This window comes from Bombina bombina, chromosome 5, assembly GCF_027579735.1.
Source record: "Bombina bombina isolate aBomBom1 chromosome 5, aBomBom1.pri, whole genome shotgun sequence".
Taxonomy (NCBI): domain Eukaryota; kingdom Metazoa; phylum Chordata; class Amphibia; order Anura; family Bombinatoridae; genus Bombina; species Bombina bombina.
In genome coordinates this window covers 80227864-80233863 of record NC_069503.1, presented here as the reverse complement: position 1 = coordinate 80233863, position 6000 = coordinate 80227864, and positions in this window count along the sequence as shown.

The following is a 6000-nucleotide window of genomic DNA, read 5'->3' as shown; positions in this document are numbered from 1 at the left end:
CCAGACGGGCAGAAGTCTTCATCCAGGTGGCATCTTCTATCTTCATCCATCCGGCGCGGAACGGCTCCATCTTCAAGACATCCAACAGTTCAAACGAAGTTCATCTGAAAAATGAAGGTTCCTTTAAATGACGTCATTGAAGATTATAGAATAGATTATAGAATTCTATCAGCCAATCAGAATTAAGGTAGGAAAAAGATTGGATCAGCCAATAGAATGCAAGCTCAATCCTATTGGCTGATTGCGTTGAGGACTTCAGCCCGCTTGGGTGAAGACTTCTCAAGGTAGGGTGATCTTCAAGGGGTTAGTGTTAGGTTTTATTAAGGGGGTATTGGGTGGGTTTTAGAGTAGGGTTGGGTGCATGGGTGGTGGGTTTTAATGTTGGGGGGTATTGTATTTTTTTTTACAGGTAAAAGAGATGATTACTTTGGGGCAATGCCCCGCAAAAGGCCCTTTTAAGGGCTATTTGTAATTTAGCATAGTTTAGGGCTTTTTATTATTTTGTGAGGCTTTTTTATTTTATTAGGGGGATTAGATTAGATGTAATTAGTTTAAAAAACTTGTAATTATTTTATTTTATGTAATTTAGTGGGGGTTTCATACTTTAGATAATTGTATTTAATTGTATTTAATTGTAGTTCATTTAGGGGATTAATTTAATTATAGTGTAGTGTTAGATGTAAATGTAACTTATGTTAGGTTTTATTTTTCAGGTAAATGTGTCTTTATTTTAACTAAGTAGCTATTAAATAGTTAATAACGCTTTAATAACTATTCTACCTAGTTAAAATAAATACAAAGTTGGGGCGGAGCCTATGCTTGGAGCGGCAGGACGTGTCTTGGTGAAGCTCCTGCATATATTTCATTAATATTTCATTAATTGTGCTTTTTTAGCTGCACCTAGGAAGATTTATTTTGCTGGGACTGTTATACTTGGAAGCTACAATTGTTCACTTACTACATCGATAGCTCAGGAGCAGAAAATTGACACCCTGACCTATGTTCTTCAAGTGAGCCACGCACAACAGCTTCTGCGATCAAGGCCCTCATTGACTTGCAGATAGTGAACGGCGTGACTGGGGCTGCCACATGTATTCCCCCCCCAGACCTCTGGGTCAAAACGTACATAGATACGATTATTGCTATACACCTTTGTTCTACATCCATTTCTCTGATGGTTCATGACTATTAATGGGAGATTTAGAGAACCCAGACACCGCTACTAACATGGTGGACGTGGTAGCATGGGGTGAAGATCTGCAGCGCAAGCTGGATCTTCAGGTTAAAAGATTTGAGCTAATTCTGAGGAGTGAGGTGATTGGTATTCTTACAGTGCACGACCATAACTGTGCTGCACTGAACGAGGTACAGGCGAAGAGCATGGCTGGACCTAGCATAGAGAATGGTTATGTGATCTGGGATGTTTCTCCTGACCTGGATGCGCATTTCTTTGAGACGCCTGACTTGGAATGTGAGGGGCCTGCCATACAGAAGAGTGATCCTGCCCTTAAGGAACCACAGCTCCGGGCTGTTACTGATGAGAAGGGGCTAGCTAAGAGGGCAATTTGTGGTGACACAGTGCAACTGTTGGTTGTGAAAATAGATCTAAGATGTCGGCAATGGAGCAGGGTAATGCAAAGTGCGCCTTGGGCGCCTGCCGTTTTGCTGTATGAGGTGGTCCCCTCCTCGGATGGCCCACGAGTTGGGATAGGATGACTGTTAGTTGTACCCGGACTGATTACCTCCTAATACGGACCTAGGCAGATTGAAACACCGGCTTGAGACGTTGTTTCATTGATGTGTGAGGAGAGATTTCGCAGCTTGCAGTTACAGATATGCTCAACTGTTTGTGTTTCCTATCAGTTAATGGCGGCGGTACTATTAGACAAGGTGTGGGCTAAAGTGAGATATTAGACCTAGGATGAAGAGGTAATACCACACATAATAACACTTTAAAGAGAGCAATAGCTTGCTATGTATTGAGAACTTGTTGCTCAATGTTTGTTTCATATCCAGCGATATTACAACTGATATCTGATGATGGACAGTTAAATCTGAGACTCCGCTGCTAAAATCAATCTACACTTCTGTGTGCTGGGGAATTTTTTTTATTATGCTTAGGGTTTATACCTATACTAGTTTTTCCCACTAATGCAGACTGCAGCGGAAGTCCCCTTTAATATGCTGCGTTATCTCTGGAGCGGCAGACTGAACTGAACTGAATTGACACGGAACATTTGTTCCTTACGCACAGAACTCTAACCAGTGGAGCCCTTTACATGACACACGCCAGGGAGTGGGCTGCGGAGGTCTGAAGCTCTGCAGCCCTGCTTATGAATCTGCTTTAATTTCGCAGTGACATTTCCTGTAGCACAAATGCTGTAATAGATATTTATGCTGTGGTACTCATGAGGACTTCTTGTCTGACACCTTTCTATATGTTATTGTACATTTTTGTCTGCCTTCCTTAGTAGACTGTTATGTGTTAAATAGCCCAGCTCACTGTTTAATCTTAGTTAACACTTGTTAAGAGCAGTAGATATGTTACACTACTATATTTACCCATTTTATGCTTACATACAGTAACCCTAATGGCCGGCTGGAAGTATATAATACTGTTTCTAACAGTTAAACGTGATATGCTTCTTTGAATGGAGTGGGTTTGCACACAGTTAGAGGTAATACTGTTAATTTGCAACAGGCACAGTATAGTTCATGCCTTGACCACATCCAGTCTAGGGTAAGTCAGATGTGGGAAGTTAATATCCCATGTTATAATAATACACCTGGTTATCTTTATATTTAGTGCCTCTAATGTCTGCCAGTGTCATCCAACACCACTGTGTATACTGTTAACAGACTGGTGTGTCATCTTATGCCCATATTGTAAGATGTCTTCTACTTTGTTTTCATTGAAATATACCTGCTATTGGAGTAAGCTCCCACACAGACAGACGCTATTTGGTGTACCCATAATAGTTACCGTCCAGTTTAAGCTTTATTTCCACTTAACCTAAGTTACACTTGTTATAGATTCTGGACATTTTCTACTGTTACAACCCTTTTACTAACTTTACAGTAATCTTAATGGCTGCTTGGAAAATTCAGATTATATAACTCTATGTTTTGCAGCTCAGTGGACTACCCTATATTCGCAACATAGGCTACTTACTACTACTTACTACTTAGTTCATGCACAGTCAGACGATGTACTCCTATCTCACAATGGTCATAGTTTAGTTAATTGCTATCCCCATTTAGTCGCAAACCTCTATAACCCAGAAGGTATGGTACAGTATAGCAATAGAATATTACAATTCTCTACATATGTTCTTATTGCCTAATTTTACCCTTATAGTAGCAGTACCAGTAGACAACTACACGTAGGCAAGATTATATACTGTGTTGCACTGCTTCACCACTTAGCTATCTTTTTTGGTTAATGGACTTTAGAAATATTACAGTACTTTTGTATATGCATTGCGAATTTTCCACTTTGTAGATTTAGAAGCTCATTTGTGCCCTCATTGTATGCGTTTCTTATGAACCTGTTAGAGATACTGCATCCAAATCTCTGTTTCATTTGGATACGTTTCAATACCCCTAAGATGGTTCCTTCCCATCTATGTTGGCTAATCCTAGATAATGGGTCCACAAGCGACCCCTTTATTTTCGGTCCCCATACTCCCCCTTCTATTATCACGCAGCATTTTGCGGCCCTTGAGTGGCTGGTTCACTTTAGCATGGGGAATCCTTCAAACCTGGTATAATATTACTAGTCATATGTGTATTATAACATATATTACATGTTTGAACTGTAGATAGGTTATATAAACATAAAATGAGGTTTACTATCTGGGCACAAGAGTGGTCTCTTTATCTGAGATTACCCACTATTATTTTGCATTCACTGCAATATTGAGAGGTCCAAGAGTGGCCTCATCTGTCACCTAGAGGGTATATAGTCTATTAGGTAACTATCCATTGTAGTGCATGTGTAATTTGTCATATGAATATCTGATATACTTTTCTGTTTATTCTGGTTGTACACAGTGAATTTATGTTTCTGGTTGTATCACTTATTGACAAATACTGTTTGTATGCCTTGATTTGAACCTCAATAAAAAATATTTTAAAAAAAAAATAAATAAATACAAAGTTTTCTGTAAAATAAAAATAAATCCTAAGCTAGCTACAATGTAACTATTAGTTATATTGTAGTTAGCTTAGGGTTTATTCTACAGGTAAGTATTTAGATTTAAATAGGAATAATTTAGTTAATTGTTGTTATTTTATTTAGATTTATTTAAATTATATTTAAGTTAGGGGTTGTTAGGGTTAGGGTTAGACTTATGTTTAGGGGTTAAGAACTTTTTTATAGTGGTGGCAACGTTGGGGGCAGCAGATTAGGGGTTAATAAGTGTAGGTAGGTGGCGGCGACATTGGAGGCGGTAGATTAGGGGTTAATAAATATAATGTAGGTGTCGGCGATGTTGGGGGCAGCAGATTAGGGGTTAATAAGTATAATGTAGGTGGCGGCGGTGTCCGGAGCAGCAGATTAGGGGTTAATAATATAAAGCAGGTGTCAGCGATGTTGGGGGTGGCAGATTAGGGGTTAATAAGTGTAATATTAGGGGTGTTTAAACTCTGGGGTTCATGTTCGGGTGTTAGGTGTAGACATAAAAGTATTTCGCCATAGGAATCAATTGGGCTGCGTTAGGAGCTGAACACTGCTATTTTGCAGGTGTTAGATTTTTTTTCAGCCGGCTCTCCCCCATTGATTCCTATGGGAAATCGTGCACAAGCATGTTTTACCTGCTCACCGCTAACGTAAGCAGGGCTGGTATTGAGGTGAGATGTGGAGCAAAATTTTGCTCTCTGCTCACTTTTCTGCGGCTAACGCCGGGTTTCTAAAAACCCGTAATACCAGTGTTGTCTGTAGGTGAGCGGTGAGGGAAAACTGCTTGTTAGCACCGCACCCCTCCTAACGCAAAATTTATAATCTAGGTGAATATTTTCTCATCATTATATAAAACACAACAGTGTGAGGCTGTTAATAAAGATTTATGTCAGGTTGTGCATATTGCCATTTAGCAGAAGCTCTGTAAGTATGAAGTCTCTCTGGTTCCTCCTGTGATATCACTGAGTGTTACACAGATATTTATACTAATGTGGTAGTGTCACCTTTCTCTGTGTGACTCACATGAGTACAACTTGTCAGTTGGTAGACAATGAGAGGGTCACACCTGGACTTTTGTTCTCATATAGATGTCTGTTGTCCCCTCTGGTGTCACATGAATACAGAGTCCCTGCCTCCCCCTCAGGGTGTGATTATCATATGGATAAGTAAGGAGGAAACAAACTGTTTATTTAAAATGTGAGAAATGTTTCTGTTGTGTCCTAAAAAACATCAGGATACAGCATTATATTATGTTTTTATTGATGGAAATTGTTATTTTAACAGAACTTAGTTGCAAACAGATGTATAATATTAGCATGTTATTAGATACATGTGAGATACAATGCTGAGTATTTCAATACTAATAATTTAACCATTTAATTGTTTGTTCACTAACTGTATAATCTATGTTTCTTTTTCTAATCTTTCTAAATTATAATTATTTTTCTGACTATATTTTATTCTACACATATAAATTGCTGTACTCTACAACTAACTGAGTTTTTGTAATTAGTCACTGTATTACCTTTTGTATTTAAAAGAAGCCAGCAGCAGATATATAACATTTATTTCCATACATATAATATACACTTATATACATGTACACAAACCATATTGCTCTAACTTTTTTTTTAAAGTTAAATCCATACTTTGGAAAAGCCTAAAATTAAATATTTTACACTAATTTCTAAAGTAACAGACCTGCAGAGTTGTGTGTTTGTTATAAATTGCTTCATCATTTATTTTATTATTTTTAAAAATAAGAAAATAGTAAAAAAAAAATACATTTAAAATGTTAAATGATTGTAAAGCTGCATATA